The following is a 17,308-nucleotide window of genomic DNA, read 5'->3' as shown; positions in this document are numbered from 1 at the left end:
GGAGAGGAAGTCAAGGTGATATTTAGATTTAATACACTGTTTTAAACACAGGAAAATAAAGGTAAATTCCTGAGTAATCACAAAAATACTAATAAATGCACACACCAAAATAAAGAAGAAAATAAAAAACGCTCAGTAAGAGTTTCACATGCTTCTGGCAGGCTGGCCGAACAGAGTAACGCAATCCCTGTCTCCGCCAAAGACCTGGATGTTCTCCTGCACCCAGCCCAGAGCCACCAGGTGGTCCAGCAGCGCCCAGTTCTTGTGGGCCTGATTACCCCCCGTGCTGGGCACAATGGGTTCAAGGTCAGTGTCCCGGACCCAGACACTTGGGATCCAAAGGGTTCCTGCTGGGCCTCAACCAACCCAATCCTTCTCAGAGACGCCGTCCGGGGACCACAACTGCTTCTTCAGAGTGAGGCCCCACTGGGTCGCGGCTGTCTAGAGCCGCCTTTTCCACTAGGCCTCAAGCCCGGCCTTCCCCCCAACCCCACACGCAACCACCCCCAAAGGCCACACCCCTCTCCACCCAGTCCCCACCACACCCCAGAGCTGCGGTGTGGGGAGGCCCCACCCTCACCCCAATCTCCTCCCTCCTGGCCCCGCCCACCTCAAGAAGCCCAGGACACCAAACCTTGTACTGCAGAACCACAAGTACCACCTGCTCATGGGCCGCCAGCTCGGAGCTCACCTAAGTGGATGCGGAGCCCACAGGAAGGCGCCTCCCGGGAACCAGACCATCATCTGAATCAGGAGGACAGAGCCCTGAGCAGGATGGCGCAGGACTGAAGAGGAAGTACTCACTGGCAGTGGAGCAGCCCCACGTGCCCTCCAAGTGGCACGTACACGTTCAGGTACAGACAGTCTTCACTCAAGAGCAGCCACTTTTATTGTTTTCACGTGTTGAAGTACATAGAGGTGATCTGCCCCTAGGACTCCTGGAGGTACCTGCAGCCACAACATGAGTCTGGACCCTGCAGCGGCAGCGGGGAGCAGGTTTTCCTCCACAGCCCACACTTCCTCCATCAATGAGGACGCAGTGCACCTCTCTGGGGCAACGAAAGTGCCCTACACTTTTATGTCACACCTCCCCCTCAACTTCCCTTCCCCAGTCTAGGGCATTGTGTGGACCAACAACACGACCTAGATCCTGATTCTGGGCCAACCTCCTCCCCATTCTACTGATGAAGAAACCAAAGTACAGGCTGGGGAAGACACCAGTGGGAACAGAATTAAAAGCAGAATCTAGGCAGAATCCAGTGTGTGTGTGTGTGTGTGTGTGTTGTGCATTGTGCATCTGCATGTCCATATTCCATGGACCTTTGCTAGCCTCAGGGTCCAGGGATGGGAGGTAGATTGGCCTCCCCAAAATCCATCCCTCTACCTTGTGCCTCTCCTCTTGGGACTGCTTGGGGAGGTTCCCAACTCCTGTTGGAGACCTTGATGGTGCTGTTAAGACAGAAACCTGATGTCCTGGGCACCTCCCTCTGTTTCATGCCCCACCCCCTCCTCTGTCTCCATTCCACCTCCCAACAGCTCTTGAATAAGCCCCCTCCTTTCCATCAACAAGGCTGCTGCCCTGGCAAGGCCATCACCATCTCTTTTTTTTTTTTTTTTTCCATCAACAAGGCTGCTGCCCTGGCAAGGCCATCACCATCTCTGGCTGGACACTAACCCAGCATCTTCACACATCCTCTTCAATTCACCCTCCAAACTCTGGCCCCGGGGATTGATATAAAACACAAATTTGACAGTGTCACTCCCTTCTTTAAAATCTCTAGCTCCCCACTGCCCTCAGGATAAAGTCCAGATTCACTCAAACTGACCTAGACCGCCCCTTTCCATCTGGTCACCTCCTTCCCAGCTACCTTTTGCTTCAGATAGACAGGTCCTGCCCCTTGCCTCCCACCTCCAATCCCCTTTGTCTTCTGCCCTCTCTGCCAAATGCCCTCTGCTCTGCCCAGCAAACTCCTGCTCATGTTTAAGGCCTGGCTCAAATGGTGTCCCCTCTGCTGAATACTACTCCCTTTCTGTCCCCCAGAGCTCTGTCCACAGTTGACTATAGTACTGGGTTGGAGTTAGATTGGTTATTTTTCTTCCCCCAAGTAACCAGGCACTCCCAAGGGCAAGGTTGGAGATAGATTCATCTGAGTCCTGGCAACCAGCCCAGTGACCTGCACAGTGTGGACATTTGGAGTATTTATGGAGCATGGGCTGTCTGGCTACCTTTTCTTTTCTCACCCCGGCCCAGTCCCTAGGAAGGCTATTCTTGTGACATTTGAGGCTGTGCCCATTTAGGTGAGTGCAGGAAACCCTGACTGCTTGCTCCTCTGCTTCCTTCTCCTCTTGCCCCACCCTGTCTTAAGTGTGTGTGGATGCTACTCCTGCCTCCCCAACGTCAGAGCATCACCTGCTCCCTTTCACTGGTCCTTCCCAACAACTTCAACAGATCTTTGTCTAAACCTATCCTCCATATGGTGCAGTGAATTAATTAATATGGCCCTTCTAGCCATGCATGGTCTTGTGACTCTCATAAAATGATTGTGTGGGACTTGTGGCCCACCAAGGGGATTGGACACCCTGCTAATAATGCAAACAAGGTGCATGGAACCCTTGTTGGTGCAGGACCATGCAAATAAGGTATATGCGACACTAATGAGGGGATTGGTCAGTTTTGCCATTCCACTAGGCTTAAAGGGAGCCATTCCCAGGAAAAGAGGGGGGACCCTCACTACCATCAGAAGAAGAGCCAGAAAAGGAGAGAGTCCTTTGGACCCAGGGTCTCTGCACTGAGAACCTCCTAAATCCAGAAGACAGAGAGAGCTGTTAAAGCTAGAAGCAGTGGCAAGCACAGCAGAGTCCAGCAGCAGAGAAAAGGCAGCAGCAGAACCAGGAGACTGGCACAAGATGGCACAGTGGGCTTCTTGGCCCATGGAGTAAGGTGGCTAGAGTGGGTGTGCCAACCCACAGAGTGAGAGAGCTGAGTGCCTTAGGGCAAGAGGCCTGCTGGTGGGGTAGGGTGCCTCCAGGTACTTGTTACCAAAGAAAATCCTGTTGCCATCGAGTAGATTCCAACTCACAGCAACCCTATAGGACAGAGCATTCCTTCCCCAGAGAGTTTCCAAGGAGCGTCTGGTAGATTTGAACTGCCAGCCTTTTGGTTAGCAGCTGTAGCACTTAACCACTACGCCACCAGGGTTTCCAGGCACTTGTTGGTGGAGCTAAAAAACCGGAACACTTGCCTGAGCAGGGCAGAGGCCAGACCAAGAGCTTAGGGGCTGAGGGCCAAGAGGCTCAGAGTTTAGATAGAGGCCTGCCTGAAGGCGTGGCCAAGAAGAAGCTGTCCTGATCTAAGGACTGTATCCTGAGTCATTCCTGATCCTGAATTATAACCTTTTACTTCCCTAATAAGAACCATGGGGGAAAAAAAAAAAAAAAACACTCAGTAAACAGAAAATCAACATTGAAGGATATGAAAAGAAAATCCATAAACTCAGCACAGAAAATTAAGCAAAACAAAGAAACTGTTAACACCACAAAAAAGCATAATAAAATGGCAGCAGTAAATTCATACCTATTGATAATCACACTTAATGTAAATGTTTTAAATGCTCCAGTCAAGAGATAGAGAATGGCAGAATGGATTTTTGGAAAAGATGGCCCATCAGTATGTTGCCTACAAGAGACACACCTTAGGCATGAAGACATAAATAGGTTAAAAATCAAAGAACGGAAATAAATATATCAAGCAAACAGCAACCAAAAGAGATCAGGAGTGGCAAAAATAATCTCTGAAAAAATAGATTTTAAGACAAAATCCATTTTAAGAGACAAACAAGGGTTTTATATAATGATTAAAGGATCAATTCACCAAGAGAATGTAACAATATTAAATATTATGTACCCAATAACAGAGCTCCAAAATACATAAAGCAAACTCCAACAGAATTGAAAAGAGGAATAGACAGTTGTACAATAGTAGTAGGAGACTTTAACACACCACTTTCGATGATGGACAGAACAACTAGAAAGAAACTCAATAAAGACACAGAAGATTTAAATAACACAATCAACCACCTTGACCTCATAGACATGTACAGAGCACTCCACTCAACAGTAGCACAGTACACATTCTTCTCCAGCACACATGGATCATTCAGAATAGACTATATTTTAGGCCACAAAGCAAGCCTCAATAAATTTAAAAAACATTAAAATAATACAAAGTATCTTCTTAATCATAAGGCTATAAAATTAGAAATCAGTAACAGAAAGAACACAAAAAAATTAAATACATGGAAACTGAAAGACACTTAAAAACTATTGGGTAATAGAAGAAACTAAAAATGAAATTAAAAAAACTCTTAGAGACATGCACAATAGACTCTCACAAGCTGGTATGAGCTAGCTCCAACACACCACTGTATGTGGGGTAGGGCTCATCATTCCTCACCTGGGATCCTTTCAATCTTCTCAACAACTGTCCCTCTTCTGATTATAAGCTTCAAAAGCACATTTTCTCATCCCAGTCACACATCTTCCCAAATCCTTCTCTACAAGAAAAACTGTGAAGAAATAATCTTGCTGCTGTAATATGTCATTTTGTTATCCAATCTTATGATTATCTTGTTTTAAAACATGTTTAGACTGATAGGCCTGAAGAAGAAGTTCCATGCAAGGAATCTTCTTCTCTGGTATTCCCTAGTGAAATGGAGTGAGATCTAAAACAAGATTTTACAGCTATCTAGCTGGAAATCATCAGAAACCTTCACTTACAACCAGATGGCTATTTTATTTATTATACTCTTTATATTTATTCTCCTGCTTCCTCTTTTAGTGAAGTCTTTTTGTAGGTTTTAGATTCATTCGTGTAATGAAATACTAGGTGCTATTTTAAGATTTTTTAAAATATATTTATTCAAATGAAAAGATAGTCACAATCATTTACTAAGTAAAATATAACAAGTTGCCGAAGAGCACGCAGTGAATGACCTCTCTTTTTGAAAGTATATAAGCATAGAAAGATATGGGTAGCTTTGGGACCCTCAAGATGCAGCACCCCACCTATGGACATAAATACTCTGTTTATGATAGCCACCCGTAGCATCATCGTTTTTAATCATCATTGCAATATAAACAGAGAGGCACCCTGGAAGTGTATTGGGAGGCAAGAACTTTTTCGAGGCAGAACATAAGCAGAAGAGGAAGAATATGTGGATGACACAGAATGACACAGGTACCATTTCAACTTTTTATTGTAAAAAATTTCAAACATACGAAAAATAGAGTAGTATAATGAACCTCCATGTGTCTAGCTTCCACAATTATCAACTTGTGCCCAATCAATCTATCAATCTTGTTTCATCTGTAGCCACATATGCTACCTCTTCTCCTCGACGGCATTGAGTTTACTGAGTTCTCAGTACTGGATTATTATTATTATTATATTATTAACTTTTATTGAGCTTCAAGTGAACGTTTACAAAAAAAGTCAAACTGTCACATGTAAGTTTATATACACCTTACTCCGTACTCCCACTTGCTCTCCCCCTAATGAGTCAGCCCTTCCAGTCTCTCCTTTCGTGACAATTTTGCCAGCTTCCAACTCTCTCTACCCTCCCATCGCCCCGCCAGACAGGAGATGACAACACAGTCTCAAGTGTCCACCTGATACAAATAACTCACTCTTCATCAGCATCTCTCTCCTACCCACTGTCCAGTCCCTTTCATGTCTGATGAGTTGTCTTCAGGAATGGTTCCTGTCCTGGGCCAACAGAAGGTTTGGGGACCATGACCGCCGGGATTCCTCTAGTCTCAGTCAGACCATTAAGTATGGTCTTTTTGTGAGAATTTGGGGTCTGCATCCCACTGATCTCCTGCTCCCTCAGGGGTTCTCTGTTGGGCTCCCTGTCAGGGCAGTCATCAGTTGTGGCCGGGCACCAACTAGTTCTTCTGGTCTCAGGATGATGTAGGTCTCTGGTTCATGTGGCCCTTTCTGTCTCTTGGGATCTTAGTTATCGTGTGACCTTGGTGTTCTTCATACTCCTTGGATCCAGGTGGGTTGAGATCAATTGATGCATCTTAGATGGCTGCTTGTTAACATTTAAGACCCCAGACGCCACCCTTCAAAGTGGGATGCAGAATGTTTTCATAATAGAATTATTTTGCCAATTGACTTAGAAGTCCCCTTAAACCATGGTTCCCAAACCCCGCCCTTGCTCCGCTGACCTTTGAAGCATTCAGTTTATCCCGGAAACTTCTTTGCTTTTGGTCCAGTCCAGTTGAGCTGACCTTCCATGTATTGAGTATTGTCCTTCCCTTCACCTAAAGTAGTTCTTATCTACTAACTAATCAGTAAAAAACCCCTCTCCCACCCCCCCTCATAACCACAAAAGTGTGTGTTCTTCTCAGTTAATACTATTTCTCAAGATCTCATAATAGTGGTCTTATACAATATTTGTCCTTTTGCCTCTGACTAATTTTGCTCAACGTGATGCCTTCCAGGTTCCTCCATGTTATGAAATGTTTCACAGATTCGTCACTGTTCTTTATCGATGTGTAGTATTCCATTGTGTGAATATACCAGAATTTATTTATCCATTCATCCGTTGATGGACACCTTGGTTGCTTCCAGCTTTTTGCTATTGTAAACAGAGCTGCAATAAACATGAGTGTGCATATATCTGTTTGTGTGAAGGGTCTTATTTCTCTAGGGTATATTCCTAGGAGTGGGATTTCTGGGTTGTATGGTAGTTCTATTTCTAACTGTTTAAGAAAACGCCAGATAGATTTCCAAAGTGGTTGTAGCATTTTACATTCCCACCAGCAGTGTATAAGAGTTCCAATCTCTCTGCAGCCTCTCCAACATTTATTATTTTGTGTTTTTTGGATTAATGCCAGCCTTGTTGGAGTGAGATGGAATCTCATCGTAGTTTTAATTTGCATTTCTCTAATGGCTAATGATCAAGAGCATTTTCTCATGTGTCTGTTAGCTGCCTGAATATCTTCTTTAGTGAAGTGTGTGTTCATATCCTTTGCCCACTTCTTGATTGGGTTGTTTGTCTTTTTGTGGTTGAGTTTTGACAGAATCATGTAGATTTTAGAGATCAGGCGCTGGTCAGAGATGTCATAGCTGAAAATTCTTTCCCAGTCTGTAGGTGGTCTTTTTACTCTTTTGGTGAAGTCTTTAGATGAGCACAGGTGTTTGATTTTTAGGAGCTCCCAGTTATCTGGTTTCTCTTCGTCATTTTTGGTAATGTTTTGTATTCTGTTTATGCCTTGTATTAGGGCTCCTAAGGTTGTCCCTATTTTTTCTTCCATGATCTTTATTGTTTTAGTCTTTATGTTTAGGTCTTTGATCCACTTGGAGTTAGTTTTTGTGCATGGTGTGAGGTACAGGTCCTGTTTCATTTTTTTGTAAATGGATATCCAGTTATGCCAGCACCATTTGTTAAAAAGACTATCTTTTCCCCAATTAACTTACACTGGGCCTTTGTCAAATATCAGCTGCTCATATGTGGATGGATTTATATCTGGGTTCTCAATTCTGTTCCATTGGTCTATGTGCCTGTTGTACCAGTACCAGGCTGTTTTGACTACTGTGGCTGTATAATAGGTTCTGAAATCAGGTAGAGTGAGGCCTCCCACTTTCTTCTTCTTTTTCAGTTATGCTTTGCTTATCCGAGGCTGCTTTCCATTCCATATGAAGTTGGTGATTTGTTTCTCCATCACATTAAAAAATGACATTAGAATTTGGATCGGAAGTGCATTGTATGTATAGATGGCTTTTGGTAGAATAGACATTTTTACTATGTTAAGTCTTCCTATCCATGAGCAAGGTATGTTTTTCCACTTATGTAGGTCCTTTTTAGTTTCTTGTAGTAGTACTTTGTAGTTTTCTTTGTATAGGTCTTTTACATCTTTGGTAAGATTTATTCCTAAGTATTTTATCTTCTTGGGGGCTACTGTGGATGGTATTGATTTGGTGATTTCCTCTTCGATGTTCTTTTTGTTGATGTAGAGGAACCCAAGTGATTTTCGTATGTTTATCTTATAACCTGAGACTCTGCCAAACTCTTCTATTAGTTTCAGTAGTTTTCTGGAGGATTCCTTAGGGTTTTCTGTGTAAAAGATTATGTCATCTGCAAACAGAGATAATTTGACTTCCTCCTTGCCAATCCGGATGCCCTTTATTTCTTTGTCTAGCCTAATTGCCCTGGCTAGGACCTCTAGCACAATGTTGAATAAGAGCGGTGATAAAGGGCATCCTTGTCTGGTTCCCGTTCTCAAGGGAAATGCTTTCAGGCTCTCTCCATTTACAGTGATGTTGGCTGTTGGCTTTGTATAAAAAAAAAAAAAAATGCCGTTTATTATGTTGAGGAATTTTCCTTCAATTCCTATTTTGGTGAGAGTTTTTAACATAAACGGGTGTTGGACTTTGTCAAATGCCTTTTCTGCATCAATTGATAAGATCATGTGGTTTTTGTCTTTTGTTTTATTTATATAGTGGATTACATTAATGGTTTTTCTGATATTAAACCAGCCTTGCATACCTGGTATAAATCCCACTTGATCAGGGTGAATTATTTTTTTGATATGTTGTTGAATTCTATTGGCTAGAATTTTGTTGAGGATTTTTGCATCTTTGTTCATGAGGGATATAGGTCTGTAATTTTCTTTTTTTGTGATGTCTTTACCTGGTTTTGGTATCAGGGAAATGGTGGCTTCATAGAATGAGTTAGGTAGTATTCCGTCATTTTCTATGCTTTGAAATACCTTCAGTAGTAGTGGTGTTAACTCTTCTCTGAAAGTTTGGTAGAATTCTGCAGTAAAGCCATCTGGGCCAGGGCTTTTTTTTGTTGGGAGTTTTTGGATTACCGTTTCAATCTCTTTTTTTGTTATTGGTCTATTTGGTTGTTCTACTTCTGATTGTGTTAGTTTAGGTAGGTAGTGTTTTTCCAGGAATTCATCCATTTCTTCTAGGTTTTCAAATTTGTTAGAGTACAATTTTTCATAATAATCTGATATGATTCTTTTAATTTCAGTTGGGTCTGTTGTGATGTGGCCCATCTCGTTTCTTATTTGGGTTATTTGTTTCCTTTCCTGTATTTCTTTAGTCAGTCTAGCCAATGGTTTATCAATTTTGTTAATTTTTTCCAAGAACCAGCTTTTGGCTTTGTTAATTCTTTCAGTTGTTTTTCTTTTCTCTAATTCATTTAATTCAGGTCTAATTTTTATTATTTGTTTTCTTCTGGTGCCTGATGGATTCTTTTGTTGCTCAGTTTCTATTTGTTCAAGTTGTAGGGACAGTTCTCTGATTTTGGCTCTTTCTTCTTTTTGTATGTGTGCATTTATCGATATAAATTGGCCTCTGAGCACTGCTTTTACTGTGTCCCAGAGGTTTTGATAGAAAGCATTTTCATTCTCATTGCATTCTATGAATTTCCTTATTCCCTCCTTGATGTCTTCTATAACCCAGTCTTTTTTCAGGAGGGTATTGTTCAGTTTGCAAGTATTTGATTTCTTTTCCCTAATTTTTCTGTTATTGCTTTCCACTTTTATGGCCTTGTGGTCTGAGAAGATGCTCTGTAATATTTTGATGTTTTGGACTCTGCAAAGGTTTGTTTTATGACCTAATATGTGGTCTATTCTAGAGAATGTTCTATGTGCACTAGGAAAAAAAGTATACTTTGCAGCAGTTGGGTGGAGAGTTCTGTATAAGTCAATGAGGTCAAGTTGGTTGATTGTAGTAATTAGGTCTTCCGTGTCTCTATTGAGCTACTTACTGGATGTCCTGTCCTTCTCCGAAAGTGGTGTGTTGAAGTCTCCTACCATAATTGTGGAGGTGTCTATCTCACTTTTCAGTTCTGTTAAAATTTGATTTATGTATCTTGCAGCCCTGTCATTGGGTGCATATTTAATATGGTTATATCTTCCTGGTCAATTGTCCCTTTTATCATTATGTAGTGTCCTTCTTTATCCTTTGTGGTGGATTTAAGTTTAAAGTCTATTTTGTCAGAAATTAATATTGCTACTCCTCTTCTTTTTTTCTTATTGTTTGCTTGATATATTTTTTTCCATCCTTTGAGTTTTAGTTTGTTTGTGTCTCTAAGTCTAAGGTGTGTCTCTTGTAGGCAGCATATAGATGGATCGTGTTTCTTTATCCAGTCTGAGACTCTCTGTCTCTTTATTGGTGCATTTAGTCCATTTACATTCAGCATAATTATAGATAAGTATGTGTTTAGTGTTGTCATTTTGATGCCTTTTTATGTGTGTTGTTGACAATTTCATTTTTCCACTTACTTTTTGTGCTGAGACGTTTTTCTTAGTAAATTGTGTGTTCCTCATTTTCGTGGTATTTGACTTTATGTTTGCTGAGTCGTTACATTGTTCTTGGTTTTTATTTCGAGTTATGGAGTTGTTATACCTCTTTGTGGTTACCTTAATATTTACCCCTATTTTTCTAAGTAAAAACCTAACTTGTATTGTCCTATATCGCCTTGTATCACTCTCCATATGGCAGTTCTATGCCACCTGTATTTAGTCCCTCTTTTTGATTATTGTGATCTTTTACATAATGACTTCAATGATTCCCTGTTATGAGCATTTTTTTTTTAATTAGTCTTAATTTGTTTTTGTGATTTCCCTATTTGAGTTGATATCAGGATGTTCTGTTCTGTGACCTTGTGTTGTTCTGGTATCTGATATTATTGGTTTTCTGACCAAACAATTTCCTTTAATATTTCTTGTAGCTTTGGTTTGGTTTTTGCAAATTCTCTAAACTTGTGTTTATCTGTAAATATCTTAATTTCGACTTCATATTTCAGAGAGAGCTTTGCTGGATATATGATCCTTGGCTGGCAGTTTTTCTCCTTCAGTCCTCTGTATATGTCATCCCATTGCCTTCTTGCCTGCATCGTTTCTGCTGAGTAGTCTGAACTTATTCTTTTTGATTCTCCCTTGTAAGAGATCTTTCTTTTATCCCTGGCTGCTTTCAAAATTTTCTGTTTATCTTTGGTTTTGGCGAGTTTGATGATAATATGTCTAGGTGTTTTTCTTTTTGGATCAATCTTAAATGGGGTTCGATGAGCATCTTGGATAGATATCCTTTCGTCTTTCATGATGTCAGGGAAGTTTTCTGTCAGCAGATCTTCAACTATTCTCTCTGTGTTTTCTGTCCTCCCTCCCTGTTCTGGGACTCCAATCACATGCAAGTTATCCTTCTTGATAGAGTCCCACATGATTCTTAGGGTTTCTTCATTTTTTTTAATTCTTTTATCTGATTTTTTTTCAGCTATGTTGGTGTTAATTCCCTGGTCCTCCAGATGTCCCACTCTGCATTCTAATTGCTTGAGTCTGCTCCTCTGACTTCCTGTTGCATTGTCTAATTCTGTAATTTTATTGTTAATCTTTTGGATTTCTACATGCTGTCTCTCTATGGATTCCTGCAACTTATTAATTTTTTCACTATGTTCTTGAATAATCTTTTTGAGTTCTTCAACTGTTTTATCAGTGTGTTCCTTGGCTTTTTCTGCAGATTGCCTTATTTCATTTCTGAGGTCATCCCTGATGTCTTGAAGCATTCTGTAAATTAGTTTTTTATATTCTGTATGTGATAATTTCAGGATTGTATCTTCATTTTGGAAAGATTTTGATTCTTTTGTTTGGGGGGTTGTAGAAGCAGTCATGGTCTGATTCTTTATTTGGTTTGATATTGACTGCTGTCTCTGAGCCATCTATAAGATATTGTAGTGATTTATTCTATATTTGCTCACTGAGTCTTATCTTGTTTTGTTTTCTTTCAATATACGTAGATGGGCTACTAGATTGTGCTGTCTTGATTGTTGTAGTCCTTGACTTACTTATGACCTGTTACCAGCTGGTTTGGGCTGTTACCAGATATATATGCCTGAGTCCATTCACTATTCTTGAGTAGAATCTGATTTTGAGTCATCAAGTGTGTGGTGCACCCTATCACCTATCCACCTTGAGAAGTAGTGGTGATAGTTGTGTGCACCAGATTCTAGTAGCAGCTGGGGTTCACACTCCAGGGGTGGGGGCATGATGCTGACAGGCTTCCCCCAAGTGTCCGTGAGGTAGGTGTGTCTCTATTCCTAAAGCACCTTGGTGGGTGGGCTCTGCAGCTGTACCTTAGGCCCCCAATGCAAGTACCTCTACAGATTGGTAGGTGTCACCCTCCTTAGACCCCTAAGGCAAGAGGCTAGGTGGTCTGGGGGGAGCTTCAGCCCGCAGTTCCCTGTTGTGGGTCAGTGAGGGCTCTGTTGAATATGCAGAGATATCAGACCTGGGAAACTTGTCTTTCCAGTAAATCCACTAAAAAAAAAATGCAGTCAGATCCCTATCAGAAATGCCTTTGCATTATAATAGCCACCTTGTTCCCTGTAGGGATGAAAGCCCGAGACTGTGGATCACATATGCTTGGCTGGAGCTGGTTCTGTGTTTTTAGTCCAATTAGGGACGGATTTTTGGTCCCTGGGTTTTTTGTGGTTGCTTCTCTCAGGCCAGAAGAATGGGTTAGGAAAAGACAAAAAAAAAAAAAAAAAGGGAAAAGAAAAACCGCGGAGCAGTTCTACCCCTGGCTCAGGAAATTCCAGTGTTAATGAAGCCACATGGGAAGGGGAGGGGAGGGTTCAGGAAAACAGGAGAGAGTAGCACCCTGGAATGTAGACAAAGTTACTCATCTTGCTTGGGATGACTATTTTATCTGAGATTCCCAAGGGACGTGTCGCCTATATGTGCTGGCTGGGTAGAGATTGCCCCTGAGAGTCAGGCCCGCAGAAGCCGCAGTCAGTTCCTCCGCTGCCGATCCAAAGCCCAGTGTCAAGGTTCCCCGGCTGGGACGCTGCACTCCCGGCTCCAAAACCAGTCGCTGCCTCCCGGCAACTTCTCCTCCTGCCAGCCTCGTCGCTGTGCCACCCACGCTGACTGGCTGGGCCCCCTCCCGAGGTCAGTTCAGGGGGGTAGGGCTGCGCCCCCTGTTTGCGCTGTCACAGGAAGTTGTGTTCAGCTCCCCTGCGCCCAGTCCTAAGCCTGGAGCCAAGGTTACCTGACTGGGACGCTGGCTCCAGGCTCCGAAAACAGTCTCTGCTTCCCCGTAGTTGTTCGTTTTCCGTCTCTGTCACTCACGTCAACTCTTTAGATGTGTGTTTATTGGTCAGGGTTCGTAGATTGTCATGTATGTGATTGATTCACTTGTTTTTCCCAGTCTTTGTTGCAAGAGGGATCCAAGGTAAAGTCTACCTAGTCAACCATCTTGGCCCCCCTCTCCCCGAGTTATTCTTTGATAGGGATAAGGGAGATCCTGTGTGCAGAGTGCTAGACTCCAACCCCCTCTTAACCCACACTTCCTTTATCTTTTTAAAATATCGGGGCTTAGGGTGACATTTTGCTTGATAAAAAGATTCTTTCCTCTAAGAGACAAAAATGAAAAGAGAAGGGAAAAAAGAAAATCTCAAGCACACAGAATCCACTGAACTAAAGTCAGATTATTTTAAATTAAGTCCCAGACATCATATAATTTCATTGTAAAATATTCATTATATATCTCTAAAAGCTAAGGAATTTCTTAAAATATAACTTCAGTACAGTATCATGCCTAAAAATTAACAATATTACTTAATATCAAAAAATATCCCAGAAAACCTTTCAGCTCAGGAATGAGGCCACTCCTGGGGTTCACCCTTCAGCCAAAGATTGAACAGGCCCACAGAACAAAACAACACTAAAGGGGCACACCAGTCCTGGGGCAGGGACTGGAAGGCAGGAGGGAACAGGAAAGCTGGTAATAGGGAATCAGGGTTGAGAAGTGTTGACATGTCATGGGGTTGTTAGCCAATGTCATACAACAATGTGTGTACTAACTGATGAGAAGCTAGTTTGTTCTGTAAACCTTCATCTAAAGTTCAATAAAAAATAAATAAATAAAAACTCTTAGAATCAAATGAGAATGAAAACACAACATACCAAAACCACTGGGCTCAGAGGAGAATTTATAGCAATAAATGCACACATCAAAAAGGAAGAAAGGGTCAAAATCAATAGCTTAAGTTGACAATTTGAACAAATAGAAAAGGAGCAGCAAAAGAAGACTACAGTCACCAGAAGAAGAAAAATAATAAAGATCAGAACACAAATAAAAGAAATAGAAAACAGAAAAACAATAGAAAGAATTAACAAGACTAGAAGTTCATTCTCTGAGAAGACCAAAAAATTGACAAATCACTGGCCAAATTAACAACAACAAAGAAATAAGAAGATGCAAATAACTAAAATAAGAAAGGGGATAGGTAACATTACAACAGAACCAACTGAGTGAAAAAGGATTACAACAGAGCTTTATGAAAAATTGCACTCCAACAAATTTGAAAAACTATAAGTGGACAAATTTCTAGAAACACACTACCTACCTAAACTAACACAAATAAATGCAAATAGAGGTAGAAAATAGGAATAAATCTTTAACAAAAAAAAAAGAAGTTGAAGATATAAAAAGAAAACTTCCAACATCAACAACAACGACAATAACAACAACAAAAAAAACCCATCCCAGATGGCTTCAGTGAAGAAAATTAATATTTTACTGGAAAATAACATAGGGTCAAAAGTAGGGGGACTAATTTTCAGCATAATTAGCCTATCAAACAAAACTAAAAATGCACAAATGATGGAAGATAAATTAGATAACTGGGACCTTCTACATAGGAAGATCTACGCAAGCAAATGCATACACATGTATAGGTGTATCTGTAGGCATATATCCATAGACGTTTGTGTGTGCTGCATATATATCCACATATGTAACAAATCATATAGAGGGCACAGTTAAGACGCTTCCTAGACACAGCCAAACAACTTATGGGATTGATTAACTGGGTTAAAAGGCTTGAAACCAAAGTCTCAGAGACTATGGTATAACATAGTTCACAAAGATAATGTTCTGTATCCTTGTTTGGTGAGCAGCGTCTGGGTCTTAAAAGTTTATGAGTGTCCATCTAAGATACAACTATTGATCTCTACTCATATGGAGCAAAAGAGAATGAAAGAAATCAAAGGCTCAAAAAAGAAACTAGTCCACGAGACTAACAGCCCACACAGACCACAGCCTCTTCTAATCTGAGACCAGATGAACTAGATGGTGCCCGGCTACTACTACCGACCATTCTAACCAAGGACACAATAAAAGGTCCTGGGCAGAATGGGAGGAAAATGTAGAACAAAACTCAAATTCCTAAAAAAGACCAAGCTAACTGGATCCACAGAGACCAGAAGAAACCCCCAGACTATCGTCATAAGATACCCTTTGAACTTGGAATTGAAATTATTTCTGGAGGTTACCTTTTAGCCAAATAATATATATATTTTCACCAAATATACAATATCACTCATGAGTAATGTACTCCCTTGAACAATCAACTATATGAGACCAGTCAACATTTACCCAAAAGCAAAAATGAGAAGGCAAGGAGGGGAAGAGAAGTTACATCGATGGAAACAAAACAGAATGGAAATGAGAATGCTGACACATTGTAAAAATTTTAACCAATGGTACGGAACAATTTATATAAAAACTGTTAAAGGGGAAAAAAAGATTAAAGTGTTGGAAACTCTGTGGGGCAGTTCTACTCTGTCTTATAGGGTCTCTATGAGTCAGAATTGACTTGGCATAAATGGGTTTGGTATATACATATGCACACGTACTTAGAGTACTGGTGGTGCAGTAGTTAAGATCTACGGCTACTAACAAAAAGGTCGGCAGTTCGAATCCACCAACCACTCCTTAGAAACCCTATGGGGCAATTCTACTCTGTCCTATAGGGTCACTATGAGTTGGAATCAACTCAAAGGCAGTGAGTTTGTTTTTTGTTTTGTTATATTTAGCACATACATTCCATGTTCTGATTACTCATGGATGTTTGCAGTGGTTTCTTCTCATTTTGAGTCATGCCACATCAGCAAATGAAAGTCCCAAAAGCTTTATTCTGTTCACGTCACTAAAGTTGGCACTACTTTGAGGAGGCAGCTCTTCCCCAGTCATATTTTGAGTGCACTTCAGCCAGAGGGGCTCACTTGCCAGCGCTATATCAGACAGTGCTCTGCTGCTATCCATAAGATTTTCACTGCTAATTTTTTTTGGAAGTAGATTGCTATGTCCTTCTTCCTAGTGTAGCTTAATCCGGAAGCTCCGCTAAAACCTGTCCACCACGGGTGACCCTGCTGGTATTTTAACATGCAACATGCAAGCCACCACAGTGCAATAAACTGACAGACAAGTGGTAGATTACACCTCAACATAAAGAAAAACAAAAATCCTCGCAACTGGATCAATAAGCAGCATCATGGTAAATGGAGAAAATATTGAAGTTTTCAGGGATTTCATTTTACTTGGATCCACAATCAACAGCCATGGAAGGAGCAGTCAAGAAATTAAATGATGTATTGCACTGGGCAAGTGTGCTTCAAAAGACCTCTTTAAAGGGTTTAAAAGCAAAGATGTCGCTTTGAGGACTAAGATGCTCCTGACTCAAGCAAGCCACAATATTTTCGATCACCTCACATGTGTGTGAAAACTGGACAATGAATAAAGAAGACTGAAGAAGAATTGATGCATTTGAATTATGGTGTTGGCAAAAAAAATATTGAATATACCATGGAGTGCCAGAAGAACAAACATATCTGTCTTGGAAGAAGTACAGCCAGAATGCTCCTTAGAAGCGAGGATGGCAAGACTTGATCTCACTTAATCTGGATATGTTATCAGGAGGGATCAGTCCCTGGAGAAGAACGTCATGCTTGGTAGAGAGTGAGTGACAAAGAAGATGACTGTAAACAAGATGGATTGACACCGTGGCTGCAGCAATGGGCTCGAACAGAGCAATGATTGTTAAGGATGGTGCAGGACTGGGCAGTGTTTTGTTCTGTTATGCATAGGGGTGCTATGAGTTGGAATCAACTCATCAGCACTCAACAACAACATATACATATATATCTATATATAGGGATCTGATTTTTTTAAAAACTTGATTTATCTTTATGCAGGCATTAAAAATAATAATGTCATAGAAGGGTATAAGTGGTATGGGAGAATATTTAATATATGGTAAATGAAGAGAAGGCTTTTCAGGAGTATGTAATACTTTATATACACTACAAAAAAAGGTAGGGGTTTGGCTGTATCAGTTTGGAGTACATTTGGCTACATGCAATAGAAACCTTCCTCTCATGCAACAAGGGATCCATAAGCAGGCAATCCAACACAGCTGCAAATGCTTTAGGAAGCTATCAAGGACTC

The sequence above is a fragment of the Elephas maximus genome, chromosome 26 (assembly GCF_024166365.1).
Source record: "Elephas maximus indicus isolate mEleMax1 chromosome 26, mEleMax1 primary haplotype, whole genome shotgun sequence".
In the NCBI taxonomy this organism is placed as follows: domain Eukaryota; kingdom Metazoa; phylum Chordata; class Mammalia; order Proboscidea; family Elephantidae; genus Elephas; species Elephas maximus.
The sequence above is the reverse complement of the archived record's forward strand: the minus strand, read 5'-3'. Positions refer to the sequence as shown.